The 15,358-nt window shown below is 46.5% G+C and overlaps 1 protein-coding gene across 1 annotated transcript in view; it reads right to left on the bottom strand.

The window, feature by feature from the left end:
* The window catches only part of PARP14 (poly(ADP-ribose) polymerase family member 14), a 924,447-nt gene that overhangs the window by 795,204 nt on the left and 113,885 nt on the right, over positions 1-15,358 (bottom strand). The window lies entirely within an intron of this gene.

Raw genomic sequence — 15,358 nt, 5'->3', positions numbered from 1 at the left:
CCACATACACACACATTCAAGGCTATACATGAAGAATTGTTGATTCACCTCAATTGCCCCACAAGGACCAGGGGGTGAGGCTTCCTTTCTCTCCCTCTTTCCTTCCCAGTTGAATTAGCACCCCACCCCCGTTTGCACTCCTCATCCTGTCAATCCAAGCATAGCCGCAACTATGCACAACACTCAAGAGTTCAACTACTAACAACTTCATCGTAGAGACCTTTGGTTGGGGTATTAGAAGGGTGAAAGGAGGGGGTAGCAGGTGTTGTTCAGAGACAAAGGTAAGACAGCTATTCCAGAAGGGCTTGGACAAGCTAGAAACAAGATCCTTTTGCAACCCTATATGACACCAAGTCCTAAACACCCCTTCCCTCTTCTCCCTCCACAACAGCTGAGAAGATACCTATCACCAGAACAACTTGGGAAACCATACGGCATAAATAAAACCGTCACATATTCCATAGACTAGTACACACCGTTGGAGTACCATAGAATGCTTCCTCAAGAAGACCAGAAACCATTTATTCCTTTGCATGTTGTGTACATAACTTGCAATACTATATTTTTTATTGGCTTAATATTTTTTTACTTCAACAAAGCAAAATAGTCTGGTTCGCCAGACTGATAAAGCCAGCCCAGCGAGTGAAGCGTTGGACTGTGTGGCTGCGGCAACATGGGCTAACTAGCTGCTGCGCAAAACGCGTGTGGCAGCAGGAGGAAAGGTTAGAGAGCGGCTGCTCAACAACACGTTGTGTGGCCCTAGGAGGTTGCAGAAGGGGCAAGGCTTCAGGGGAGAGTTCAACCATGAGGCCCGCTCGCAGTACCTCAGGCTCCAAAATGGAAGCAGGGCAGCGAAGCGACGTTTTTGCGGTGAGAGGGCGGGCCGGCGGAACGTAAATGGGTGCAGCCGCGGGGGTGGGGGAGCAAGTATTGGAGGCAGCGAGGGCAACAGCCTAACTTGGAAGACACCTGCCTACCTGTTGGGGCAAACTGCTACTCTGCATTCTGTCATCGCCGCCGCAGCTCCTGGGCTCCCTTCTGCTGCGTGTCTCCCCCGCCGCCGCCACTTTACATCGCGGACGAGAGCGGGGGGAGACTACAGCCCCCAGAATCCCTTGCGGCCGCTGACGCCGCCAACGCGCCCGGAGGCGCTTAAAAGTTCACGGCTCCCTCGGGGGAGCGGGAAGCCTAACTTGGAAGACACCTGCCTACCTGTTGGGGCAAACTGCTACTCTGCATTCTGTCATCGCCGCCGCAGCTCCTGGGCTCCCTTCTGCTGCGTGTCTCCCCCGCCGCCGCCACTTTACATCGCGGACGAGAGCGGGGGGAGACTACAGCCCCCAGAATCCCTTGCGGCCGCTGACGCCGCCAACGCGCCCGGAGGCGCTTAAAAGTTCACGGCTCCCTCGGGGGAGCGGGAAGCCTAACTTGGAAGACACCTGCCTACCTGTTGGGGCAAACTGCTACTCTGCATTCTGTCATCGCCGCCGCAGCTCCTGGGCTCCCTTCTGCTGCGTGTCTCCCCCGCCGCCGCCATTTTACATCGCGGACGAGAGCGGGGGGAGACTACAGCCCCCAGAATCCCTTGCGGCCGCTGACGCCGCCAACGCGCCCGGAGGCGCTTAAAAGTTCACGGCTCCCTCCGCGTCGCGGGACGCGCGCGGGCGACGCCGGGCTAAGCCCGGGCAAAGGGCGGGCCCGTTTAAGCCCGTTTAAGACTGGACTGGGCCACCCCCTGTATATTTGCTGTTGAAAATCTTCTGTCCCACTGTTTATCATCTGATACATCTGAAATCGATTGAGTGGGTGTGTTTGAGCACACTAGCACTGTCATGATGACTAGAGGTAGCAAGACTAAAACCATACCAGGGGTTACTAACGCAATTGGCCCAATTGACCAATATATTACTAGGGCCAACGAGGCAATCAATCAGGGTATGTCTCTTTTGGAACGCAGGGTGTCCCAGGATCTGGCCTTAGCTAGACGTTCCTCCTTAGGCCTTCTGGCATTAGCCAAAACACCTACTAGCCACGGGGAAACTAGGCCCCTAATTGAAGTCCCAGTGGAATTACATGGTGTCCCAAACGTGGTTGATCTTTCAGTATCACTGGCACTCTCGGACACACAACTAAGCGAGTTGCCTGAGAAGATCCTGCCACCAATTATGAGTCCAAGACAGGAGGTATTGACTATTGAGCAGTTAAGAGGGAAGAGGGAGGGCGCTGTACCCAAACGGAAGAAGGCCAAGGTAGTGAATAAATATAAACTTACTAAAAAAAAAACAACCGCTCTTAAGCCCACTAAGAGTGCACTACCTCAGAGCACTTCTATCAAAGCTGTAGCTGATACGACTCCATGCTCTGCGACTCTTAATAATTCTAGCAGGTTGGATAGCTCTGGTGAGGGTTGTAAAGTTTGTGAGATAAATAACCAATTACTACTTCGGCTGGGTGAACTCATTAAGGCCCATCTGCAGCCCTTACAACTTTCACTCTCTAACATAGAAAAGCAAATAGCTTCCCTGAAAGCATCATGTATGATCCAGACGAAGGTTGTCCCAGTCCACCCAGGCCAACCAAAAATAGCCAATATAAACTTAACGGCAGGGCCGAAAGCGCCTACTATTACCCCTATTGGCCCTAATTTAAGTCCAAAGTCTCCCCCTGCTCTATTGAAAAATGGCAATCAACCATGCGAACTTGCTGCCCATCCTACTAGTTCTACCATGGAATCTGCACCTGCTAAACAAGTAGCCCCCTTGCTCCCTAATACCGAGAGTATAGATACTAGAGGGCTCCATATCCATTTACCACCTGAAGCAGGCCCATATGTTGCAATTCTGACCGGGGTCCCTAAGCTAAATCCAAACACTGAGGAACCGACACTGTCCTTAAAAAATAAGGCACTCCATTGGCTCACCACTAACAGACCGCTCCCAGCACACTGTCGTAGTAAGATCTTAATGGTGCGTAGGGTACCCTGGCTAGGTAATGAGATGAAATCGATCCGGGGAGATTGTGTCATAGTTAACTTTGATGATCCACGTACGGTTGACTATATTTGCCATAGAGGTATGTGGGATAAGACTGATGGCATAGAAATAAAAAGGCTCTCTTTCTTTTGCCCTCCTACAAATAGGTATCTTGATAACCTGGCTAGCAACCGGCCCCATATCAGTACGCGTGACAGTAGAAAGGAATGGGACGATTGGTATGTACTGGAAGCTAGAAATATAGCCCCCCCTGTAGGCTGGAAAGGTGCTCCAGTTACCAATAGATTTAGTTGTTTGGAAGCAGTGGATTGACCACCACAGCGATTAGGATACGGACTTGAGGGCATTAATCAATTTAGCCCCAAAATTTCACAACCTTTTGAAAGTTTTACAATTAAGGAAAATTGTCATAAACCTCCGTTTTCCCAAACTATTAATCAAGCAATCTTGCAACCTGTAGTTCTATGTTCCTCCCCTTCTTCTCATCTAGGGCTTATTGATGCCCAGTTTTCTATTCCTGCTGAACCTAGTCAACCAGCCGTATTCCCGTCCTCTTTTGACCACTTAGGCACCGGTATTAAGACTGCCCACGATCCTATGGGTAGCCTCAAGATTCTTAGCTGGAACTTGGCTGGCATCCAAAGGAAATTGAGCATCCCTGACTGGAATGTTCTAGTGGGGAACCATGAGATTTGCTTATTCCAAGAGACTTGGAGTCTGGATCCTCTATATCGAGTTGGCTATACTACGCATTTTGTTCCAGCAGTGCCACCAAGAAACGGGATGGGTCGCCCTTCGGGAGGCCTTCTTATCTGGGTAAGCATTGACTTAAATTGTAATATAAAACCTAAACAAATCAATAGCCCTGATATTCTAGGAATATCCTTGAGAGGCCCCAGTAGAGGCTTAAAGCTTGACCTGTATAACATATATGTTAGAGGTACCAAACATGGGTCTATGTCCCCGATAGTGGCAATCCTAGAAACGGAGCTTAGAGAACACACAGCTGGTGCTCAAGTCCTGGTGGCGGGTGACTTTAACTGCACCTATGAGCCACTACAGTTGGGTGACACCTTTGACTTGGGTGAGGACGATGCTAGATGGGGAATTCCTGCTCTAACAATCCCCCCGATCAAAAAATGGTCCCAATGCGCGATCCAGCTCAATGCCCTTTCGCTGGAGTTTGGCTTACGAGCCACAAATGGCCGCACAACCTCAGACACCATGGGTGCCGTCACATATAACAGAATTAATCACACCTCAAGGATCGACTACATCTTGTTAGATTTTAAACTTTGGGGTTTGGTACAGGATATGGTAGTTTTACCCTCAGTTGATAGTGACCACAACTCACTTTCCCTATCCCTTAAAAATCCTTGGATTAGTAATCTCATTAAAAACCCTTCCAAACTAACCCAGAACGTTTCAGTCTCCGCATGTGGGAGACGTTTAAAGTGGAATATAGTATCAGTAGACGAGACCAAACTCAATACTATAAATACTGTCCTTTTAGCCTCACAGACGAAGTTGGACAGTTTTGATTTGGCTTTGTCTAATCCTGAAAAAGCTACATCTGTTTACGAGGAAGCACTCACGATAATTGGGAATGTATTCCTGAAAAGGGAGTCCTCTTCTAAAAATGTGGTAATTCGAAACCCAAGAGGGACATGCGAATGGTACACATCGGCTTGTAGGCACGCAAAAACTCTCTTGATTGGGGCTATAAGAAGCAAATCCCAAGTAGCTATACAACGAGCTAGAAACAACTACAAACAACTACTAGTTAGTGCTAAGAAGGACTGGGAAGAAGATTTTTGGTGCTCTCTAAAAGAGGCAAGCCAAGGGAAAGATCCAAGGCGCTTCTGGGACATAATCAGGAAAAAAAAAAGACCAGACTCTGACCTTATAACTTGTAATATCTCTAGTCAAGTCTGGGTCAACCACTTTGCTAAACTGTACTCTTCCCCTTCTAACAACACTATTATTGGCACTCCCAAGGATGACCAGGAAAGGAAGGTGTCTTCAGCAAATTGCGACTCCCAAATAAGAAGAGCTGAGCATGTTACTGATATAACTGATATCACTCCAGCACAAAAGGATTGGGAGTTAGACCTAGTAGACTCTGATTCCACCTTCTCCATAAAAGAAATAGAGCATGCCATTAGTACCATTAAGCCCCAAAAGGCGGCGGGGCCAGATGGTATCCCCGGCGATTTGTTACGCTCTGATGTCCCGAAATGGGCTAAAATTATTCACTGCTTGCTTATTGCAATTTCCAAGGGTGCTCGAATCCCCTCATCCTGGAAAGGGGCTGAGGTCGTACCCATCTTTAAAAAAGGGGCGAGGGATGACCCAGCTAACTATAGACCCATAAGCCTGCTGGACATAACTCAAAAGGTGGTCGGTAAAGTATTGCTGCTTAGAATATCACAATGGATTAGAGATAATAACATCCTTTCCGACTACCAGGCAGGCTTCAGAGCAGGCACTGGCACAATAGAACAAGCATTCAGACTTCTCTTAATATATTGGAAGGTGGTGGTCATAGGCAAAGGCAGTCTTTATCTTGCGTTTATTGACCTGAAGACTGCCTTTGACCTCGTCCCTAGGCTGAGTCTTTGGAGAGTGCTTGGTGACATGGGGTTACCCCATTATATTTTACGATTAATTGTAAGACTCCATGAAGACACTTTTGCCCAGATTAGATGGGGATCAGAAGGCGAGAAGACTAGTAGAATTCCGGTTGAGAGAGGGGTCCGTCAGGGATCTGTTCTTGCTCCCACCCTTTTTTCACTATATGTCAACGGAGTGGTCGAGCATCTGTTGAAAGACCCATCAGATGAACCTTCCCTGGCGGGTGAGCGCATACCGACCCTCCTCTTTGCGGATGACACGCTCTTACTGTCTAAATCCCCGATGGGCCTCCAAAAATTGCTTAACAACTTCCAGCATTTTTGTGTACAAAGGGGCTTGATTATCAATACTGAAAAAACCAAGTTTCTGGTGATGAACCCCCCCAAAAAAAAATCTGTTCGTTCCCCACAATTGAACGCTATACCCTTGGGGAGGGTGGATGTATTTGACTACTTGGGAATTCGATTGTCACATAATATGCAGTGGGCTCCCCATCTAAGCAAAATGTTACTAGCACACAAGAGGGTAACAGGGGCACTTTTGAAAGAGCAGCGCGCCTGTGCATCTAGACCTATTGCCCCCGTCATTGAAATCTATGCTGCTAGGGGAGTCAGTTCTGCTCTCTATGGGGCCGAACTCTGGGGCTCATATAATATCAGTGAGTTAATTAGATCTGAGAGGAAGTTCTATAGAGCAATTATGTCACTTCCTCAGGGCACTCCAATGATCCCGTTGCTGTTAGATTTGGGTCGCCAACCCATTAGCGATCTAGCAAAACTTCGCCCACTACTCTTATGGGCCAGGTTGTGGAGAGTCCCTGAACTGGCAAAATATGCAAAGGGCCTTTCCGAAGTAATGTCATCCCCTGGGTGGCACAAGATAAAATGGCTGCGAGACTTGAAAGCCCTTTTATGTGATTTGGGTCTAAGTGAAGCCTGGGAGAATAGGTCCTCACCTCCGAAAGCATTCTTGAAGAAATTATTTTGGAACTGGATCGCGACCCAGCGGAATACTAATAACGCTTTGGGCAGCCTCACGGAGGACTTCCTGAAATTCAAGGACTTACCTTTCCGGGAACCATACCTAGATATCATCGAAAGACCCTTTGATAGGTCCCTCTACTTCAAATTTAGAACTGGTTCTCTTCCTCTGCGTGCGTTTACCTCTCGGTGGAAATCCAATGATCAGATCACTGATCTCTGCCCATTTTGCACGTCCAGAGAAGAGACTGTGGCACACTTTCTATTTGAATGTAAGGAGTATGCTCACCCAAGAAGCAGATGGCTAAAGCATTTGTGTCGCTTGTTGGGAACTAGGCACCATGTTGAAGCATTGCGCATTTTAATGTCGGACTCCCGCCCTTTTTATGCTTGTGTTCTGGCAAAATTTTTATCATGGGCATGGGCCATTAGAAGTAAAATCCCTTTTAATATGATGATGTATTTATTTATTTTTACTGAAAAGGTATACTTTTAGATGAACTTATAATCAAATTTCTCTGTAAATTTTTAAATTGTGATGCTTTTATGATAATTTTTATCGAAATAAAGCCTTTTTGACTTGACTTGACTTGAACAGCCTGAACAAGCGGCATGCATGTGTAAGGGATCGCTGCCAGAGGCTATGTGAAAGCACAGGTGGCCATTTTGGAGCCGACCAACTTGGGCAAGGGTAGAGGGACCTCTGGGTTAATCAGTGGTGAATTACGAGGAGGACAGCCTGGAGAATGGCAAAGTGCAGGACAAGGAAGCGCCCGTATAGGGGGTCAGAAAGGTTGAGGTATGGGGGTTCTGCTGACGTGTTCATGTCTAGTGTGTTACAGACAAATGGTGAGGCACAACAGAGTACGGAGTAGAAGACACAGAGGCCACTGGTGAGGAGATAAGCATCTGTACAGGCACTGACCTTGGAGCCAGGAAAGGACCAGGTAGCCACATGGGTCCGGTGATGGTGTCCACGGGTGTGGACGCGAGGGTGAAGGGGGGGGGGGGGGAGCGACTGTGTGAGGGTGGGTATGTAGCCGATGTAGGGGTAGGTACTCAAGAGGTAAAAGTAGCGTGAAAGGGGAGCCAGCAAAACAGACGGAGAGTTGTGGCGGTACCAGTATAGGACGCCAGAGAAAGTAAAGATGACAAAAGGTGACAAAAAGGATGGGAATGACAAAGCCCTTGGCGGCACATTGGATGTTGACTACTACAGAAAGAATTTGTAAAGGAAAATATGTGGAAATGTTCAAGCTCCTCCACAGGGAGCTGTGCTCCAAGCAAGGCTCCAAGCTGGAACCCTCTTTAAGCTAGCCAAGCTGCCATGGGTGCCTCTTACATTTGAGAACTGGACCGTGGCGTTCTTGATATACGCCAGTGTCTACTGCAAGAAGTTTCTGGAGCAATGCGTGGTGATGGATGTTATAAGCAAAGCTAAAGGAATATGCTACTTACCAGTATGCATCTGTTCTTGGCATGTAGAGCTGCAGATATACATGGCGTCATGTTGTCTGTGCAAATGAGGACTGCCTTGCCTGAAATCTGTGTTTGAAAGGATTTTAGGGCTAGAAAGATTGCCAGTAACTCCAGATGGTTGATATGGAGTAACTTTTGTTGCGGCGTTCATGTGCCCTGCACTGTGAGGTGTAATAGATGAGCTCCCCAGCCGGAGAGTGATGCGTCTGTTGTTAGTATTATTTGTGGAACCGGGTCCAGGAACGGTCGACCTCTGGAAAGATTTGTGGTGTTCCACCACTACAGGGAGCGATGGGTGCGACCGTCTACCAACACCAGATCTGTCAGTTGCCCCTGGGCCTGGTTCCATTGGCGCGCTAAGCACTCTTGGAGTGGACGCATCTGGAGTCTTGCGCGAGGCACTATGAAAATGCAAGAGGCCATCATCCCTATCAGTTGCATAAACACTCTTGCTGGAAGGGAGTGTTGAGGTATGAATCTTTGACGCAAAGCCTGAATGCTTGCAATCCTGGCCTAGATCCTAGAATTCGGATACCTTAACCTTCCCCCTGACTGTATGAACGTCATCAGAGAAGCTAGACGCCCTACCACTAGAGCCTGCTACGATGCCAAGTGGAAAAGATTTGTTGTTTATTGCCATAACAACACAATCAATCCTCTAGACGTGTCTATACAACACATCATATGCTACTTACTCCATCTACAAAGGTGTAACCTAGCATATACATCCATTCGGCTACACCTCGCAGCAATTGCCGCTTACCTACAAAACAGGCAGCACCTATCACTTTTCAGAGTGCCTGCCATTAAAGCCTTCATGGAAGGCCTAAAACGAATAGTTCCCCCCAAGAGTACCACCCTCACCTGTGTGGAACTTAAATATAGTTCTCACAAGGCTAATGGGACCGCCCTCCGAACCTTTGCATAAATGCGAACTGCAATTTCTCACATGGAAAACAGACTTTCTTGTAGCCATCACTTCCCTTAGAAGGGTCAGTGAGATACAAGCACTCACCATACAAGAACCTTTTCTCCAAATGCACCAGAACAAGGTTGTTCTCCGTACCAACCCAAAATTCCTACCTAAAGTCATTTCCCCTTTTCATCTAAACCAATCGGTAGAATTACCAGTATTTTTCTCGCAACCTCAAACTGTTGCAGAAAGGGCTCTACACACGCTAAATGTCAAACGAGCCTTACTTTACTATATCCAAAGAACACAACCTTTCAGAAAGACCAAACAACTATTTGTCTCTTTCTCTCCACCACACAAAGGCAACCCCATCTCAAAATCAGGGACAGCTGGGTGGATTGTAAAATGCATCCAGATTTGCTACCACAAAGCAAAACGAACACTATCTGTTCCCCCTAAAGCCCACTCTACACGAAAGATAGGGGCTTCTATGGCTTTTCTAGGCAACATCCCATTAGATGATATCTGCGTGTAGATGAGCAACCCAAGCAACAATCTAGTGTGGGCCAGCCTGTACTAAAAACACTATTTCAAACCACTGCAACAGATACCGGTGGTCGCCGCTAAGGTTGGGAACTGCTATATAGTCTATGCAAAAGTGTGTAATCTGCAGCTCATATGCCTCAAACGGAATATGCTACTTACCAGTATGCATCTGTTCTTGGCATGTAGAGCTGCAGATCTACACACGCCCACCCGCCTCCCCGGCTACCTGTATCTGTTCCAGTCTATCTTATTTAGATACAACACACATGGGTTTCTTCACTGTTATTACTACGCTCCATCTTTCCCTGTTGGCGAAAAACAATCTGAGGATGGAGCCGAAGCCCATACGCAATACGATCCAAGGAAGGAGTCACCGACCTCGTGACTTCCAAAGACTTTCCAAGAGGAAAAACAAACTGCAAACATCCGTGCCCAACACCAGATGGCGATCTATGCAAAAGTGCAAAAGTGTGTAATCTGCAGCTCATATGCCTCGAACATTATTTTTAGGGGGTATGCTTGGGCTCAGTATGATGAGAAGTTCTGGGCGTGTTTATTGTGGGATCCCAAGCCAAAGTGGTTGGAGCTTGACACAGACCTTTGGCAGCACACTATGGGCCCAGAAAAGTTTGTGGAGACTATCTTTATGGCCAGTGGCTTAAAGATTTTGTTTTAGCCCCTTAAGGGATGCCCCAACCGGGGAGGGTGGGTAATGCAGCAAAGGGGCAGAGCGGGACATGTGGAGCCTGTTGGGACTACAACAAAGGCTTGTGTACATGGGAGTAATGCAACTCCCGGCAAAAGTGATCCAAGTGCGTGGGAAAGCACACCCTCATATATTGCTGCAGGATGTGCACCTAGGACAGAACGCCGGGCCGTGGCAGCCATATGCTGGTGGCCATGGGGGCGCAGCAGAAGCTGCAGTCATTTGTAAACAGAAGGGGAAAGAGGGCATAGGGATCTGGAACGAAAGGCTCATACACCGGTTAAGATGAACAAGTTGTGGATTACTGGCTGGGCTTCTATGATCAGCCGGAGGAGGCATTTGTTTTGCAGGATGGATTCTGGTGGGGTTTTCATTCAGAGTACGAGTGCCCAGGGAAGGAGATGGGTAGACAATTTGCGGTCTGTAAAGAAACACAAGCAGGAAGTGCAGGATAAGCTAGGCAAGAAGGTGCTGCTGAGCCGGATGGTAGACCCCTTTGATGACTGGTCAATGAATGTTTTGATTGTGTCACCAATTGGTGTGGTGCCCAAGAAGGAAAACGAATATGCTACTTACCAGTATGCATCTGTTCTTGGCATGTAGAGCTGCAGAGTCACACACTTAGGATAGTAGATCACCATCTGGTGTTGGGCTTGGATGCTTGCAGGTTGTTTTTGTCTTCGGAAGAAGTCTTTGGTCACGAGATAGGTGAATCCTCCCTTGGACGACAGTGCGCATGGGCATCAACTCCATCGTTAGATTGTTTTTCGCCATGATGGGAAATGATGGAGTTTGTAGAAAAGAGAGAGATGTCCATGTGTGGTGTCTAAGTAAGACAATGCTGGAACAGATACAGGTCCCGGGGAGGTGGGTGGGCGTGAAAGGGTAGGGAGGGGTAAGAGTTTGGATTTAATTTTATTTTGCTTTTTGTCTATGTCGTTATTTTTTAATGCATACCAGGTTTGGGATGCCCACACTGTCAGTACTCCAATGAGGTTCTCTATTGCTTCACCTTTGTTGCTGTCTCTATGCTTATGGTTGCTCTGCCTACACAGGTACAGGTCCAGGTATTGTTCTGTCCCTCATTTCATTACTGTGATATATTGGATAGGATCGGTGGTGGTGCTTATAGGCACACCACCTATCCGACTGAACATGATCTTTCATTAATTCTCTGTCATTATCCACAATGGACACATCGCTCGGCATAACGAGGGGGAGTAACTTGAAAATACTTTCACTTAATGTTAAAGGTCTCAATCAGCCTGTTAAACGTCAGAAAGTCCTAGATTATCTGCGTAGGCAAAAAGGGGATATTGTCCTGTTGCAAGAGTCTAAAATCAATGTCAAACAATTTTATACACTCAGAAATAAATTCTATGTTGAAGTGGCAGGCTCGGAGGCGATAGGTAAGAAAAACGGGGTTTTAACATTAATAGCGAAAAAATCCAATGTTGACTTGCTTTCCTCCGTTTCTGACACTAAAGGGAGGTGGGTCACAACCAAGTTGCTCAAAGATGATACTGAATTTTATGTTACAAATGTCTATGCTCCTAACACATGTGATTTAAGTTTCTGGTCAGATCTCACTAAACAAATTGAGACCATCCCTGATTCAGCCGTACACATTCTTGCAGGGGATTTCAATTTACCCGTTGATCCAACTCTGGATAGGGACTCTCGTTGCTCCTTCCGTGGCAACAAGTCTCATAAAGCCTTCACTAACCTCTGAACCCGATTTAATTTAGTGGATACATGAAGGTTGCAAAACCCGGACGGGAGAGATTATACTTTTTATTCGTCTCCACACGATTCATTCTCCCGTATCGACTATTTATCACGAAGAATGGTATCCCCAGAATAGAAGAGACATCAATAGAGCCAAGGGTTATATCTGGCCATTCATGTATATCCCTATCCATTTCCAATTTGAAATCATCTACTCGCCAATCAATTTCGCGGCTCAATGATGAGGTCCTTGAAAAGGAGCAACATCGTTCTGCTATTGAATCCGCCATTAAAGACTACCTGGAACATAACAGTAGGGGGGACACCACTGATCTGATACGCTGGGATGCACTAAAAAGTACGGTTAGAGGGGTCATTATCAAAATAAGATCAACCATGAACAAGAATCACAACAAGGCCCTGGAAAATCTAGAAAGAGAAATCGCGGCCCTGGAGAATAGACATCTACTCGATAGGAAAGAGGATACATTGAATAAGTTGGCCAATAAGAAGTATGAATACAATAAAATAATAAGTGAAAGAGCAGGGGTCTGCTTAAATAGGAGGAAAGAATGAAAACTATGTGAATCAAATGAGGCTGGAAAAAGTCTGGCTGCTTATCTCAAGTTTAAGGTGCAGAAAAACACGATAAATTCCATTCAAGATCAACTGGGGCGGCCCACTCAGATCCAGTCAAGATAGCAGAGGTATTTAAAAAAATTTATGAGCGTCTTTATTCCAAGAATGTGAAAGTGGAGAAAACCAAAATTAAGGGCTACTTAGGGGAATGCGATCTACCGTCCCTCTCCCTTGCCGATCAAGCTGATCTTAATAGCTCCATCACGATTCAGGAGGTTGAGAAGGTTATCAAGTCATTGAAAAGTGGTAAGGTCCCCGGACCGGACGGGTTCACTGCTAGATTCTACAAGTGCTTCTCCTCTCTCATATCACAACCACTCTTACACCTGTTTCAGGAAATCAATACTACAGGAGAGGTGAGGAGTACGCTATCTGAGGCTATCATTGCCGTCCTTCCGAAAGAAGGGAAAGATCCAACACTCCCAAAGAATTATAGGCCTATCTCGCTTATCAACCTTGATTGTAAGCTCTTAGCCATGATTCTAGCCAACCGACTTCAGAAAGTTCTGCCCAAGCTTATACACCCTTCCCAAGCAGGCTTCTTGAAATATAGGTTATCCAGTGACAACACTAGAACATTAGCACATGTACTCGAGAAGGCAAAACTTTTAACTACCCCCACTGTAGCAATTACGCTTGATGCCGAAAAGGCATTCGACAGAGTCCACTGGACCTACCTGAGGGCAGTACTAAACAAATGTAACTGTTTTTCACAAGGATGGTGATGTCCCTTTACTCCTGTCCTTCTGCCAGAGTTAGAGTTAGAGTGGGAGGCTCGTTCTCCCCGTCATTTCAACTACATCAGGGAACCAGACAGGGGTGTCCCCTCTCCCCTTCATTATTTTGACTAGCGATCGAACCATTCCTCCACCACCTGAGGATTAGCAAGGGTATTGCTGGAAATTCCATTTGAAGACTGTATAATAAAGCTAACCGCGTACGCTGATGATGTCTTGGTTGTATCGGAAAAGGCTGAGGAGGCTATACCGGCACTAATGTCTACTATTGACGAGTACAGGGTATCGGGATATAAATTAAATAAAGATAAAACGGAGGTTAAACTGTTAAATAATCTGGGAAACAGAGATGTAATGGGGGACTCTGGTCTGGCTTGGCAACCGGACTGCTTCAAGTACCTGGGGTTAGACTTTGATAAGGACCTAATTACAACATTATGTGTTAATGAAAATCTGACCTTAAAGAAAATATCTAAATTGTTAGATGGCTGGTCTCCGAAGTATCTCTCGTGGTGGGGCAGGGCCGAAACCTTGAAAATGATGGTAACCCCATTGGTGAATTACCTAGCGTGTATTTTGCCGATGAACTTCTCGGATGATTTTTTAACCAAGGTGGACAGGCTCTTTGGCTTGTTCCTGTGGCAGGGGAAGAAACCCAGGATATCAATGAAGAAGCTACAGCTATCTAAAGAAAGAGGCGGCCTGGGCCTCCCCAGTGGCTGACTGAAGACTTGGATTACACTCCGTTGTGGTTTTATGTTGAGAAATCCCTTATTGATAAGGTTCCCCTTACCGCTCTACTTACTATGGATCTCTCCCATCTTCCTCATTCCAAATACATCTTATTAAACACAAGACGGGCCCTCCTAAGACTTGATCAAACCCATAGAACAGGATTGACCTTAAAAAAACTACTATGGTATCCTTGTGGTGTAACCCCTCATTTAAGATTGAAGGAAAACCTCTCCAGTGGGAATATTGGTCAAGGAAAGGGGTCAATCTGGTGAGCGACCTGTTTGAAGGGGTACACCCTTTAACGTTCTCCTCGCTCCAGGCCAGGCATAACCTGGCGCCGATAGACTTTTATGACTTTTTGAAACTCAAAGTCCTTTTATCCACTCGTGCTCTTAAACCTTGTGACCCATGGCTTAAGACCCATGTCCCACGTATCATGGCGGCTGGCCATTTTGTTTCGAAAACATACAAGCTTCACCTACCTATGCCAAGGAAAGCCCACAGGCGAAATGAACTCCGGTGGGAGTCAGAACCCAACTCTACGGGCTTATTTGATTGGGATATGATTCACACCACTGCCCTATCGAGTAAAGTTTCACCAATATTGTCCCAAACCAAATACATGCTCATTAATAGGTCATACTGGACACCAGATAGGCTCTTTAAACTCCAACTGAGAGATAGCCCTATGTGTTGGAACTGTGACTCAGCCGTAGGAGACTTGGCCCATATGCTTTTTGGTTGTCCCTCGCTGGGATCATTCTGGGGAAAAAATTTTGATTGCATAGAACACATTTTCAATATCGAACCTGAGAGAGAATTTGTCTAGATTCTACTGGGTGTCTTGGACCACAACCTTGATAACGCCCATGATCGCTAACTGTTGGATATCTTACTTACTCTGGCTTATAAGGTGGTGTTATGTAAATGGAAGAGCGCTACTGAAGTGTCCTTTAGGATATGGCAAGATTGGCTATCTTTCCTAAGAGGAGCTGACAACCCTGCTCTACATTCCTCACCATGGCGCGCTTCCCACAGGAAGCTTTGGAAATCTCTTGATGCCTCTTCATTCTCATTTGATCCTCCATGATCCTCCATGATCATCCATGATGTGTTATAGTCATGCGTATTTAATGACGAAGTGAGGTTTATTGTCGTATATTAAATTCTGTTTGGTGAAGGAAAGGGGTGGTACCATCATTCACAAAGGGCTCTGCCTTTAATGGAGTACACGGAAATGTATAAAATGGAGTTCAAGAGGGGCGTGG

Source organism: Triturus cristatus, chromosome 3_2 (assembly GCF_964204655.1).
Source record: "Triturus cristatus chromosome 3_2, aTriCri1.1, whole genome shotgun sequence".
NCBI classification, from domain to species: Eukaryota; Metazoa; Chordata; class Amphibia; order Caudata; family Salamandridae; genus Triturus; species Triturus cristatus.
The sequence above is the reverse complement of the archived record's forward strand: the minus strand, read 5'-3'. Positions and strand labels throughout refer to the sequence as shown.